This window comes from Mirounga angustirostris, unplaced genomic scaffold (assembly GCF_029215605.1).
Source record: "Mirounga angustirostris isolate CCGP_5_RB_7025 unplaced genomic scaffold, mMirAng1.0.hap1 SCAF_1, whole genome shotgun sequence".
Lineage (NCBI taxonomy): Eukaryota > Metazoa > Chordata > Mammalia > Carnivora > Phocidae > Mirounga > Mirounga angustirostris.
In genome coordinates, this window is record NW_026991709.1 from 86,164,805 (window position 1) to 86,179,896 (window position 15,092).

The 15,092-nt window shown below is 37.0% G+C and overlaps 1 protein-coding gene across 4 annotated transcripts in view; it reads right to left on the minus strand.

Moving 5' to 3' along the window:
• The window catches only part of KCNMB2 (potassium calcium-activated channel subfamily M regulatory beta subunit 2), a 237,865-nt gene that overhangs the window by 83,273 nt on the left and 139,500 nt on the right, over positions 1-15,092 (minus strand). The gene's annotated exons all lie outside the window — the stretch shown is intronic.

A 15,092-nucleotide genomic window follows, 5' to 3' on the forward strand; every position in this document is an offset into this window, starting at 1 on the left:
TTTCCTAATCATTTACTGTAGAGTAATTTTAATGGTTGAACCCCATGAAATATATACTGACAGTGAAATTGCCATTATAAGGTAGTCTATGACTTTCAATGCTATGATTCCTTAGTGAAATGTATTTTTATGATGGATATTAACAGTTGGTTAGACTCTCCTTACCAGCCCATTATATCCATAAATCAGTGCATCTGCAGTATTTAAGAAAGATGAATTTGTTAAAACTTAGGTTTATTCTTTCACATAATAATCTTTAGTGCTTATTAATTACCCAGTAATGTTGAATTCTCTACAGTCACTGGACAACTCTAAATCTAGCCTATGAGTCTTGGTTAGATGTGGAGTTGGGATTTACAAGAGAGAGATTTAAATCATTTGTAAGGCAAGTTCATTCATTCAGCAGGCATGTACTGATGGTCTGCTATCAGCCCAACCCAAGCTAGACTGGAGGTCTTGCCAACAAGAGGAGGATACAGGTTGGCTTTTAAAGGTCTTGCATTCTCTGAAATCAGAAACAGCAAGCCCAGAGAATATAAACACCTTCCCTTTTCAACCCCAGCCCAGAAGCAAAGCATTGTAGTGAGAAGAACCTTCATAGGAGAAACAGGAAAGAAAGCCCTGTTTTTAGGGGCAAACCAGGCTCAATTAAGGAGGGAAGGGAAAACAGGAAGAATGGATTGATGAGGGGTAAGAGGTCTTTATAGAAAACTAATACAATCAATGGGAAAAGAAAAATAAGAATTGTCTCCTCTTCCTCCCAAGAGGGCTGGGAGAGGAAGGAAGCAGCCGTTGAGTTTTTACTAGGTGCCATACACTGTGCATATATGCTGTTCCAATGATTTCTTAACACAGCCCTCTAAGTAGATGTTATGTCCATTTTTTAGGGAAGGGCTTGAGGCTAGAAAGGTTAAATAGCTGCCAAAATTCACATTCTAGTATACAGTGAAGATGACGTTCAAATACAGCTGTGTCTAACTCCAAATACATTCTCTTCCACGCAACAGATCTCAATGCCTTGATTGCAAATTCACAAGCATGTTCATTCATTCTTTCAGCAAATATTGAGACCCTAAGATATGTCACACAGTCAAGATTATTTTTCTCTCATTTTCTTTTTGGCTTTCCTGCTACTCTCTTTCCTTGCCTTTTGCTTCATACCCTTTTAAGGTCCTCTAAACTTGTTACTTGTGAAGGATTGATGATTTTGCATCCCCGGTCTACTGTTTGGGAAGTTAAATCGTTTTGTTGCATTGAGCCTCTGATTTTTCTCCTATAAAGTGGAGAATAGTAAGAATCCCTACCTCATGATGGTGGGTAGTTTAAATGAGGTAATACATCTGAGAACATATGTTGGGCAGATGGTAGGTGCTTAGCATATGCATGCTCATTAATGTGTTCACAAAAGAGTCTTTCTGTGTAATGGAAGGTGATACAGACACATTTCTGGAGAACAATAGTCCTGCTGATGGTAATGATGGTCAATAATGATGAAGAAAATCCTTAAAGACAGAGGTCACAGGCTACCTGCCTAAATAGGTGTTTTGTGTGGTACACTCAATGTTAAAAAAAGTAGTTGCCCATATTTAAAATGAGAAAACTTCGTATAAAAATCACAACTTTTTGATTCTCTTGAAAAGTGGGAAGACCTGTCAAGTGTAGGTTGGTATTCCCACATTAACTGGAGCCAAGCAGTGACCACATGTCCTGGTTTGCCTGGGATAGCCTGGTTTGTGCCTATTTCCTTAGGATAATTAATGGTAGCATGCCTTTTCTTTTTGGTTTGGACAATATTTTAGGTGTTCCCCTCATCTCTAGTGTGCAATATTGACCACTCACCTCAACTGCCTATTATCACCTTTATGTTATCTGCCTGCCCCTGTAGGCATTTGAATTTGTGACCTTTTTTAAGGGCATCTTATTCCTCTTTACTTTGTTTCAATAGCACACTGCTTTCCAAAGGATGCATCCGTTTGGAGGTCAGGAAGATTTAGCTTCTCTACCTTTAGAAACTATATTCACCAATCACTTTTGAATGCAAGGAAAATGTAATGTCCTGTGAAGTGGCACCTGGCCTATGGAGAGCTTCCACCAGCCTTGGTAATTCACTGGAAAATTTGGTCAGACCTAGACTGTCCAACTAGACAATTCATTTAGCTCTGCAAGGAAAAAAATATCCGGAGTTGTCCCTCAGAGGCAAATTCATTGAAACATTTAAACAGTGGAAATAAGATATTATTTCCATGGCTATCTAATAATGGCCTATTACTTTTTTAAAAAAAGATTTTATTTATTTATTTGATAGAGAGAGAGAACGAGCAGGGGGAAGGGCAGAGGGAAAGGGAGAACAGACTCCCCACCGAGTGGGAGCCTGACATAGGGCTCAATCCTGGGACCCTAGGATCATGACCTGAGCCAAAGGCAGATGCTTAACTAACTGAGCCACCAGGCACCCCATGGCCTGTTACTTTTATAGAGCTCCTTTCCTTTGACATAGAAGTCTCTCCTTCAACATGTCACTTGAGATGGGAAGAAAAGTGTTTTTATTTCTAGTTGATAGATAAAGAAGCTAAGAGTTTAAGCAACATAGCCTAAAGTCACATAGTCCATAGGTTATAGAAGTGGGTCGGGTCTTAAGTTCTAACAAATTCTGTACTTCTGCATCCCCCCTGCCACAATATGCATGCATGTACACATTCTTTTTCTGTTATCTAAGGACATTAATCTAGAGGCCCCTCATACACACACCATTTATCTTATAACTTTTTCCTGATTACATATCAATTGATCACTGGAAATTGTATACTTTTATAAAAATATATGACCTTGCCATGGACTTTCATTATCCTCTGCTTGTTGAGAGCTAGAGTGATTCAAGTAAATATGTATTGTAGGCATACCATGGGCTAGATATGGTCCCTGATTCATGACACAGTCTGGTGAGAAGGGGAAACTGACATTAGTCAAATAATCACAAAATATGTAATTAGAAGTTGTAACTGGTGGAAATATGGACGGTCTCTGCCCTTAGAGGATTTTGCATTCCAGTGAAGGAAAAGGACTGGGAGTGGTAAGAGGGCACAGTGGAGGGGGTAGTAGGGTAGATCTACTATGGAGAGCGAGAGAAAGCTTTTCTTAGCAAGTGAAATTTGACTTGAGGTCTAAAGTGGGTCTGGGGGTTGTGTAGGAGAGTTCTAAGCAAAGCAAAGAGGATGTGAAAAGGCCCTGAGACAGGAGGAAGTTTGTCTTCTGGGAGAAGTTAGAGAATACTAGTGGGTTAGAGCTCAAACAATGAAGGGGAGGGTGTTACAACCTGAAGCTGCCAGATCACATGGGACTTTGGGGCCATGTTGAGGATTCTGGACAGTACTCTGAAGGCAATGGAGAATTAGTAATAGTTAAGCGAGGGAGTAGCAGGATCAGATTTGAATTTTGAAAACATCAGTGTTGCTGATGTTTTAAAGTAGAATAGATTGATGGAGCAGGGCCAATGGTGGATGTACACGTGTTATAATGCTGGAGGGGCTGGTGGCAGGGATTAAAGGGGGAGTGAAGATGGAGAGCAGACTTAGTGTGGGATTAGAGACAGAGTGTCAGGATTACTCCTATGTTTCTGTCTTGAGTGGTGGTGGTGTCATTCATTGAGATAAGGGGTGTAGAGGGAAGCAATTGTGGTGAAGGTGAGAGTAACACTAAAGAGTTGCTACCAATGGTTTGTCAATGGGCAAACATGCCGACTTTTCCTCACCAACAGACACCAATGTCTTCTGATCTCTTGATGGGAATGTATTGTTGCCAATTTGTGTCCATTTAATAGATAAACAGATACTGGCACCTACTTGAGTTTTTACTAAATATCAGTATTCTCAGCAAATGTGGTTATTTCATATTACACAGCTCTCTTCAAAGTGAGTACTTGGGTTTCACTGACAAAAATCATGGCATTGGGGATCCACTTAAAAGAATTTTAATCTGAGTAATTTTGTCATGTCTGAGCTGTCTTTCCTGATATTACCCTCAACTCACATTTTATGTGCAGCTCCCTTAAACCATTATGCAGAAATCTAGTTTTTTTCCACATTAAACTGTAATTGTTTTTTTTTTTTTTTCCTATCACTACTTTGAAGGCTTCTTGAGGGCAGGGACCATGCTGTATTCACATTTGTTTTCTAGGTGTCCAGGATATGCCTGGCGGGTGGGATTTATGCAGCAAATGATTGTTGAGTGAATATTTTATATCATAGACAAGTTTTATTTTTTATTTTTTTAAAGATTTTATTTATTTATTTGACAGAGAGAGACACAGCGAGAGAGGGAACACAGCAGGGTGAGTGGGAGAAGGAGAAGCAGGCTTTCCGCTGAGCAGGGAGCCCGATGCGGGGCTCGATCCCGGGACCTTGGGATCATGACCTGAGCCGAAGGCAGACGCTTAATGACTGAGCCACCCAGGTGCCCCATATAGATAAGTTTTAAATTTGTCATTCATTTGTCTCATTTTTGTCCCCACTGACAATGTACTGCAATGACTGTAGGAACGCTTTCTAGGAAGTAGTGAGGAGGAAGTTTGAGACCTAAACCGAAATCTTTCAAGCTGTAGTTGATTAAGGTGCAAAGAGAAGGTGTTTTAGTCCCTTGCATTATGAAATGTATACTCAGAACCTGCCTGATTTGGGGAAGAGATGAAGGTAGTTTACCATAATGCCACTGTAACAAAGTTTGGTTACAGAGTTTGGGAGGGGAATAAACTGGGATCTGGTCTTACCTCAGCTTCTACTGTTCTTTAGTGAAGCTGGTAGACAGCCTTTCCGTGATTATTCTACAGACTTCTTGTAAATTACCTGGGTAGGGTCATTCATGCATCAGAGATCATTGTTTGGTACCAGCACCTCAATTAATTTAAAAGATTAAACATTCTTGATTAGTTTGTTTTTTAAAAAATACTTTGTTTGTATTATTCCTCTCCCTGACTTTCCAACTTATTCTTGACAATATTCTTGATGTAAGTCCACAGGGAACTTGCAGAGTCTGTATATTCAAGAGGCTCCTTTACAAGCCCTTCTTCTGAAAGCCAGTGAACATTTTGAATGTCATCCAGAGCCATCTATCAAACTCGTTACCAATGGGCAGAGGTAAATGAGCCTCTGGGGTTGGGTCAGGTGCTTTTACCGCTCACAGGGCTTGGTCTTAGACGTTTGTCTTTAGCCGCAGAACAGCAAGGTCCAGAAAGGAGAGTACAGGCTGTTCTTTGACGAGAAAGACAAGTAAGCCAAAGTGGGTGTGAACAAGGGAGTCTCCGCCTAGCAAAACAAGTGCAGAATTTATTTTTTATTTTTTATTTTTTTAATACTTTTTTTTTTTTTTTTAAGATTTTATTTATTTGACAGAGAGAGAGATAGCGAGAGCAGGAACACAAGCAGGGGGAGTGGGAGAGGGAGAAGCAGGCTTCCCACAGAGCGGGAAGCCTGATGTGGGACTCGATCCCAGGACCCTGGGATCATGACCTGAGCCGAAGGCAGACGCTTAACGACTGAGCCACCCAGGCGCCCAAACAAGTGCAGAATTTAGAAGCAACCCCTTTTAAGCTATAAACATTCACTGTGGCCCTGTGGCATTTTAAATGGTGGGTCCCTTTAGATAGGTTATCTTTTAAGTAACATTGAGTTTTCTTATGTGGCATGAAATGGATATTTCTATTTAATCGAGCGTCTTGATTAATTGAAAGTTATCTTCTTTGCCATACTTAAAATACTGATGTTCAAGTTACTGTGCTCTTCTGGAAAAGGCATTATGTGGTGTCCAGAGAGATATTGGGTTTGCAGCCAAGCTCTGTTATTCACTAGTCTTGCGTCCTCAGTGAGGTACACCGTGAATATTAAAAGGGGTATGTGAAATGTGTAGCAGATTTTATTTGTACTTATATAAACATTTTATTAGTCATAACTGGATCATCTCTAATGGTGGATACACCAGTATTTTGCAAATATTTTCTTCCCCATATGAGTTATTAAAAACTCCTTCCTTGTAGTTGCTGAGGTCCACAATCTTGATCCTTCCCTTCTTTCATATCCCACACTCAATTGCTCAGGACATCCTACTAGCTCTATGTTCAAAATACATCTAGAATCGATCACTTATTACTGCCTCTGCTGCTACCACTCTGACCCCAACTACCATCATTTCTTACTTGGATTACCACAGTGTTCTGGGTCTCTTTGCTTTCATTCCAGATTCCTTACACTAAAGTCTACACTCAACAGAAGCTAGATGATCACTTAAAAATTGAAGTTGGATCATATCATTCCTCTTCTCAAAACCCTCCATTGACCACCTATATAATCCAGAATAGAGGTCAAAGCACTTATAAGGACTGATAAGGTCCAATGTGATTTGGCTTCTCATTACCTCTCTGACGTCATCTCCTCTTGTTTACTGTACTCTAGCCACACTGGTTTCCATTCAAGTGCCTTGAATATAAAAGATATGCCTTGTCTCAGGGCCTTTGCACTGACTGTTTCTTCTGCCTATGTTGCTTTTGTTCCACCTCTTTATATGGCCAACTTTGTTATCTGTTTCTAAAATGTCACCTTCTCAGCAAGACCTCTCCTGACCATCTTAAATTATAAACTTCTGATGCATGCCTCCTCAAATCCCTATTTTACTCTTGCTCTATTTTTATAACTTTTTGTTATAGAAAATTCCAAACATATATAAGAATAGAGTACAATGAAGCCCCAAATATTATCACCCAATTTCAATAATGAGTAACTATGACTAATCTTGTTTCATCTACCCTCACCCACTACTTCTTACCCTAGATTATTTTAAAGCAAATCCAAAATCCTATAATTTCATTTATTAATTTGTTATACATTTGTTATATATAATATTTGTTATATAGTCCATTGTCATTTTTTATTACTCAGAATTTTATTTTTAAGCACTATATATATATATATTTATAAGTGCACATATGACATATTTTATGTACATGGATTAGGTGGGTGTTTAAGGACAACATAAAGTGTCTACTAGAAAATTACTGAAGTACAGAAATCCAAAAATCATATAATTACATTTGTTATACAGTCAATTCTCATTAGTTGTGGTAGTTATGTTCTATAAAGTTGCTACAAACACTGAAGTAGCATATACTGAACCATTGCTTCTAAGGGAAATACAGTGTTAGGGTTCTATGAGCACTTGGTCACATTTTTGTCAAGCAATCAATGCATAAATTTGTTTATCTGTGTTTCTATTTAAAGACACCTTATTTAATATGTTATTGGTTCATTAACATTGAACTCATGGCCCATAGCACTATAACTTGTGCCTGAATGAAACTTATCTGATACACGTATTTTCTTCATATGGTACATCACAGCCTTCTTGTGTTTAGGAACACTACACAGGACTTCAGCATTATGCTTGGGGGCCATTTTAAACTGTAAAATCACTCACAAAAGGTACAAAAATGTGAAAAATGTAGCACTAAATAGATCATGAAAAGGACACTTGTTTATAGTTATGAAAGCTGAAATAAGAAAGCAGATCATTGCCTTGTTTGACTTCAGTTAAAAGCTTGTGCATGTCCATGAGTGATTGTGAAAACATTATGAGTATTGATTTTGGGGTTCCAAATAAATTGTAGCAAGTAGGAGAAATTGCAAATATGGAATTTGCAAATAATGAAGATTATGTTTTAATATTTACCTAACAGAAAGAGCTTCTTTTAAAACACATATCACGGTATTATTATTTCACCAAAATTTTAACAATTGCTTAATCACCAAATATCTAGTCCTTGTTGCACTTCCCCAATTTTGCTAAGTCTCTTTTAATCTATAGATTCCTTCTCTACTTCTCTCCCTTTTTCTTTCTTTCTTTTTTTATTTGCAATCCTTTGTTGAAGAACAGATTGTTTCCCATAGTCTGGATTTTGCTGATTGTCATTCTAGTGTTGTTTAATGTGGTACTTTGTCCCCTGTACTTCCCACATATTGGTAGTTAGATGTATAGGCATAATCAGTTTCAGGTTTTGTTTGTTTTTCTTTTTTGGAGAGATTATTTTATGTGTTGTGTTTTGTACTTCCATCAGAGAGCACATAATGTCTCTCCCTCATTTTGTCATGAAAATAGCCATTGGTGCTCATTTCTTAGATCAGTAGTTCTTAAGCAGTGGTTTTTTTTTTTTTTTTTTATTAACACATAATGTATTATTTGTTTCAGGGGTACAGGTCTGTGATTCATCAGTCTTACACAATTCACAGCTTAAGCAATGGTTCTTAAGTGATTTTTCCTCCCAAGGGATATTTGGCAATGTCAAGAGACAATTACCAGCATCTGGTGGGTAGAGCTGGGGATGCTGCTAAATATTGCATAATGCACAGGACAGTCCCCCACAACAAAGAATTATCCAGACCAAAATTTTAGAAAATGGTGATACTCTAATTCTATCATTTCTGCTTTATTGATTAGCTGAAATACTTTTATAGAGAGAAACTTGCCCTCAAAGTTTAATCGTTGACTTCATTTATGCTGAGATACAAATCATATAGAAGTGGTAGGATTTAAACACAGTGGTGCTCAATATTGTCCCATTTTTGGCCATTAGGAGCTTACTCAAATAAGTACCTGTTTTGCTCTGTTTTCTTTCTCTTCCTTCCTTCTTGCCTTCTGTTTTCTTTCCCTCCCTCCTTTTAATAAAATATATAACTTACTTATTTAATATATTTATTATATATTATATATCCCCCTATTGGAGCAGGCATATTTATTTCTTTTGCTTGTGAGTATATTTAAAATAGTCTCTGGTACATAGTTGACACTTAAATATGTGTTAAATGAATAAAGAACATTGAGTGATAGGAGGGGGTACTATTTTAGATTGTGTGATCAGGGTTAGTCTCTCTAGAGGATGCATTAATATAAGATCTGAATGACAAGAGATGCCAGCCATATGAAGAATTGGGAAGAGTGTTCCAGGCAGAGGCAAGGCTTAACACAAAGGTTCCGACGCATGCATTAGCTTGACTTATCTGAGGTTTGAAAAGAATACCATTATGGCTAGAACAGAGTGGGTAAGGAGAAATGGTGCCAGCCAAAGTTGAAGAGGTAGGCAGGGTGAAGATTTTTATAGGCCATGGTGAAGAGTTTGTATTTTGTTGTTTGATGAGAAGAAATTGGAAGGTCTTAAGTAGGAGAAGCCTTGATTTGATTTACCTTTTGAAAAGAAACAGTCTCGGTGCTATGTGAAGAAATGGCCTTTGAGGGGAAAGAGTGGAAACAAGGAGACCAGTTAGGAAGCTGTTGGAGTCCTTGAGAACTAGATGAGCCAGGGAGGGGGAAGGTGTATGTGTATGTGCTGGGGGGAGGGGGTGGTGGTGGGGGGAGGTGGTAGTGACAATGGAAAGAGAGAGAAGCAGTTCAAATATAAAAAAACTGAAACTGACTTAATAAATGCAATTACCTAAAATGTCTAGTAGGCTGTTATAATATTAAGCAACTGCACAATGGGCAAGGTATGCAACTTGATAATTTGCGGATCAAATGACACATCAAAACACACATTTTTATAGCAGCACATGTTTGTCATTAGTGTTTTCAAATATTTTCAATCTCTAACTTACTATAAATGGTTGGATTGTACTTCCTCATTTCCTTGTGGTCGGTTGGGCCAATAAGTAGTAAATAGAAGTGGTGTGTGTCACACTGGGCTAGAGCACTTACATATGTGTCAGTGTAAGACTGTCTAGAGGACTCTTTTCCACTGGGATGGCAAGATCATGGCTACTTTGTCAGCCTGGGTGCCCCCCTCCCAGTGACTATAATGAGACCCCCCCCAACAGGCAAAGGATAGGTAGCATGAGTGAAGAATAAACCTCTGTTGTTTTAAGCCACTGAGATTTTATTTTGTTTTTGTTTTAATTGCAGCATAATTTAGCCTTCTATAACTAATACAAGGCATAAAAGGCAAAAGTCTTAAAGACAGAAAAATCAAAGCATCTTCCAGGAAGTGTCTGGGAAGGACCACTGTTTAAAGACAATCTCTACAGCCTGTTGAAATATGTATTATAAGTTGGGATGAAGAAAAGTATAAAATATGCCTGGAAATGGGATCTAAAAAAATGTAATATTCTGCTGAGTGACCATTTTATCAGTCTATTTAACAGGAGAAGAACTTTCTGAAAGAACCTTTGACCTGGCTGAGTTCAGCCCAGCACTGGGTTAATTGAAAATCTTACCACATGAAATGTAAAAGTCAGGATAGCAGGAATCCAAAGGAAAATGACTTAAAGAGATATGGGATTTTAAGATCATGGGTGGTACTGGAGATTAAACAAACAAATACAGTAGAAGAAGAGGTGGAGAATTAATGAAATACCTGACTGGATTTTGGTCTGCTTGCAACTGCTGAACCTGGCTCTGGAAGAAACAATCATTTCAGCCATCTTCCTAATCAATACTATGAGCTGGGGCCAAATTGATTGTACAGTACACGAAACATAGTCTAGGAGAAGCTGATGAGATCTAGACACCATGATGTATTTGGCCTGACTCACTCACTTACTCCATGCTGCATTTTGGTCAGCTTTGATAAAAATACAGTACTAAGGAATTTTTGTTTTTCTTTTCCTCATGTCCTAGTGTCCCCTTGGTTAACAAAGCTGACTAGAATGTGGGTTTTTTGTTGTTGTTGTTGTTGTTTGTTTGGTTTTGTTTGCAGTGTTTGTTCAAGATTTGCTAATCTAGCACCAACTAAATAACTTCTTTGCCTGTTTGTTTTTCCTACATTTCATTTCTGGGAAATAATGTGATAGGCTGGAGAAATACACAAGCCTCTCTTCTAAAGAGTTAACCAGGCTTAAATATGCATTGACATACTAACACTTGATCCCTTGATTCTCAGCCCTGAGGGCAGGAGGTTGGGTAAGCTTGCAGGAGATTGAGATAGGTGCAAATGATGAAATAGGAATTGCATGCCCGGGTAACTTTCCAGAGGTGGAGAAGTTCTCAGTTTAATAGAAGGTGAGATACCAAGTCTGAAGTACATTTACCATTTTTTTTTTTTTTTTAAGGTAGAGTGTGTCCCTATAGAAAATGTCATTTCAAGGAGCATAATTGCAACTGCGGGTGGAGGCAGGCATCCTTCTGCTATAAAAGTACAGTAGATTCAGAGGGAGAACGTGGATGAGAGAAAGCCGAACCTTCCCAGACCTGATGCTGACAGAGGCTACTGGTAGGTTCCTCTTGTAAAGAGCTGACAAGCACACAAATTCATCCCCAAGTCAATCTCATCTCTTTTGCTTCTTAAACAGACAGCGCTAACGTGATTCATAACTTGGCTTAGAAACAGTCATTCATCTGATGGTGTCGTGGGTAACATTGGTTGATGCCTTCTTCCCGACACTCTTTATGTGAAAAATAAGCAATTACATTTCCTTTCTGCAGTTTCTCCCCTTCTCCTTGGCCTATCATATATCCCAAAATAACCTCACTGATTCACTGGAAAGATTTTGTGGATACAAATATGTCTTTAATGTCCTTTGACTGCTGGATCTAAAGATATGAATGCCGTTACCGGATGTGTGAAGTCACCCATCTTTATTATGCCTGATTCTTGTCCCATTTCTTTAATGAAAAATCACAGGCAGGAGACCTATTGGAATGAAAGAGCAATGTTAATATGCATTGTCATTTTCAAAGCCTGTTCCAGAGCCAGGTGTGAAGTGATGGCTCAATAATTGTTTTGTGTGATGAATGAGTGAATTCACCAATAACCACATTCTCACAAAAGAGTCATAACTTTCAAGGCACTCACAGTCTATTGCAAGAAACAGACAAGTAAGCAGATGGTATCACTGCTTTTCAGAAGTGTGATGTACATATTGTTAGCACTACGTGTGGAATGTAACAAGAGCTTATAGAAGGGACATTTAACACAAATTGGAGGGGGCTGTATTAGTTCCCGTTGCTGCTATAACATATCACCACTAACTTAATGTCTTAAAACAACACAAATTTATTATCTTATAGGTAGGTTCAAAGTCTGATACAGGTGTCATATTATCTTAAGTGTACATTTTATGTTTGCTATAACAGCTTTTCTACTTGAGGACAACTATAGAAGTGCAAACAAATAATATATTTGAAAGCCTATTTCATAAGAAGACAAAATGGAACAGACTCTCATACATTAAAATAATTTCAATGTTCTTCAGATTCAGTGTATGTTAGAAAACATCTAAAGAAATATTTGAAGAAAAAAAACCTGTGAGCCCAGAATTCTATAGCCAGTGAAAATTTCCTTCAGGAATTAAGGTGAAATAAAAAAAATTTCAGACAAAGAAAAACCAAAAGAATGGCCTGTTCTAAAAGAATCAGAAAAGGAAATTATTCAGAGAAAAGAGAAATACCAGAAGGAAACTTGGAACATCAGGAATGAGGAAAGAGCAACAGAAATGGTAGATATAGTAGACAAATGATATAGGTAGGTTAAAAGTAAAAGAGTAGGAAATGATATACTATGCAATTATTAATCAAAAGAAAACTGGGGTGGCTATATTAATATCTGAAAATGTAGACCTTTGAGCAAAAGAAATTACCAGGCATAAAAGGTAGCATATTACATCATAATAAAAGAGTCAATTCACTAAGAAGAAATAACAGTTCTAAAAGTTACATACTTAACTACAAAGTTCAAAATACATGAGGCAATAACTTGCATAACCAAAAGAAGAAATGGATAAATTCACACTTATAGTTAGAAATTTCAAAATTTCTCTCTCAGTGATCCACAGAAAGAGTAGACCTGAAATCAATAAGGACATAAAAGATCTAAACAATATTATCAACCAGCTCAATCCAATTGATGTTTATAGAACATTCCATCCAATAGCAGCACACAAAATGTTCTTTTTTAAGTGAATAGGGGAAATTCACCCAGACAGATCATATTCTGGGCCAAAACAAACCTTAACAAACTGGAAGAAATTGAAATAATACAAAGTATGTTATCTGACCATAATAAAATTAAACTAGAAATTAATATCAGAACAATACCAGGAAAATCTCCAAATACTTGGAAATTTTAATTTCTAAATTTTTAAATTCTCTAAATTTTCTCTTCTAGATAACACATACCTATTCTGTATGTTAAAAACAACAAAAATACTGATGAAAGAAATCAAAGAAGATAGAAATAAATGGAGAGACATACTGAGCTTATGAATTAGAAGAATCAATATAGTAAAGATATCAATTATCCCCAGATTTATCCAGAGATTTAGTGCAATTCCAGTTAAAATCTTGGCAGAGTTTCTTAAAGATACCCGCAATCTGCTTCTAAGTGTTATATGGAAAGGCAAAGGAATTAGAATAGCCAGAACATTTATGAAAATGAAAAACAAAGTCAGTTATACTACTGATTTTAAGACTTACTGTAAAACTATAGTAGTCAATCCACTGTGGTATTAGTGAAATCATAGACACATAGATAAATGGAACTAAATAGAGTTCAGAAATTGATCCACACAAATACAGTCAACGTATTTTTTTTTTTTTTTTTACAAAAGTACAGACAATTCAATGGAGAAAGGACAGTCTTTTCAACCAAGGTGTTGAAACATTTAGACATATATATGAGAAAAAGAACCTCACTTGAACCTCATACTACCTTATACAAAAATTAACATGAAATGAATGATAAGCCTGAACTTTCAGCATTAAACTAACAAAATTTTAGGAAAACACAGGAATAAATCTTTGTTACCTAGAATTAAGCAAAGAGATCTTGGACATGACACCAAAATTTATCAAAATTCATTATTTTTGCTTTGCAAAAGACTCTGTTACAAGAATGAAAATACAAGCTATAGACTAGGAAAAAGTATTTGCAAATTACATATCTGACAAAGGACTTGTATCCAGAATATATAACAGAACTTTCAAAATTCAACAGTAAGAAAATCAAGAACTTAATTTTTAAAATGAGCAAAAGTCTTGGTATACAACCAAAGTAGATCTAAAGATGGAAAATTAACATATGTTGAAAAGATATTCAACATCATTAGCCATTTGTGGAATTTGAGTTAAAAGTAAGATAAGAGAGCATTACACATCTATAAAATGGTTAAAATTGAAACACCACTGACAAGTCATACTTAGTGCTTAACAGGCTGTGGAAAACCTGGAATTTTCATACATTGTTGGTGGGAATGAAAAATAGTACAGGCATTCTTCCACAGCATGACAGTTCCTTATAAAGTTAAATATGCACTTAGTATATGACCTAGTGATTATGTCCTAGGTCATTTAGCTCAGAAAAATGAAAACTTATGTTCACACAAAAACCTATACACAAGTGTGTATAGCAGATTGTGTATAATCCCCATAAATTGGAAACTACCCAAATATCCTTCAAGTGATGAATGGATAAACAACTATTGTACGTCCAGACAACTGAATACTATTCAGCAATAAAAAGCAACAGACTATGCATATCACAACATGAATGAATCTCAAATGCATTGTACTAATTGAAATAAGCTAGACTCAAAAGACGACAAACTGCATGATTCCATTTATATGTCATTCTGGAAACAACAAAGCTATGAAACAGTGGTTGCCAGGGGCCAGAAGTGGGGCAAGGATTTGAGTACAAAGGTACAGTAGGTTGAGGGAACTCTGTTTTTATTGTGGTGGGTGGTTACATGAATCTATACATGTGTTAAAATTCAGACAACCAAACACCAAACAAACAGTCATATTCACTGTATGATAATTTTAAAACATGAGAGAAAAAGAAATATTTGGACATAAGATGGTAGAAGCTGACAAATCTGCTGCATGTCCCAGTTTATGATCTTTTTTTTTTTTTTGATGTTGAACAAGAGAAAACATAAAAACTGTGAACTTGTTCCACTTGAAAATCATACACATTCCCAAGCCACTGGAAGAAAACAAGCTTGGGAAGCTAAAAAAATCAAAAAGAAAAATAAATCAAACTTTGAGAAGGAATACAATGAAGCCAAATGCTGTCAGCCGCCCTCTGAGAGCAGGGTTAATCGCTTCTGAAGTGGCTCAGAGGCCCAGAG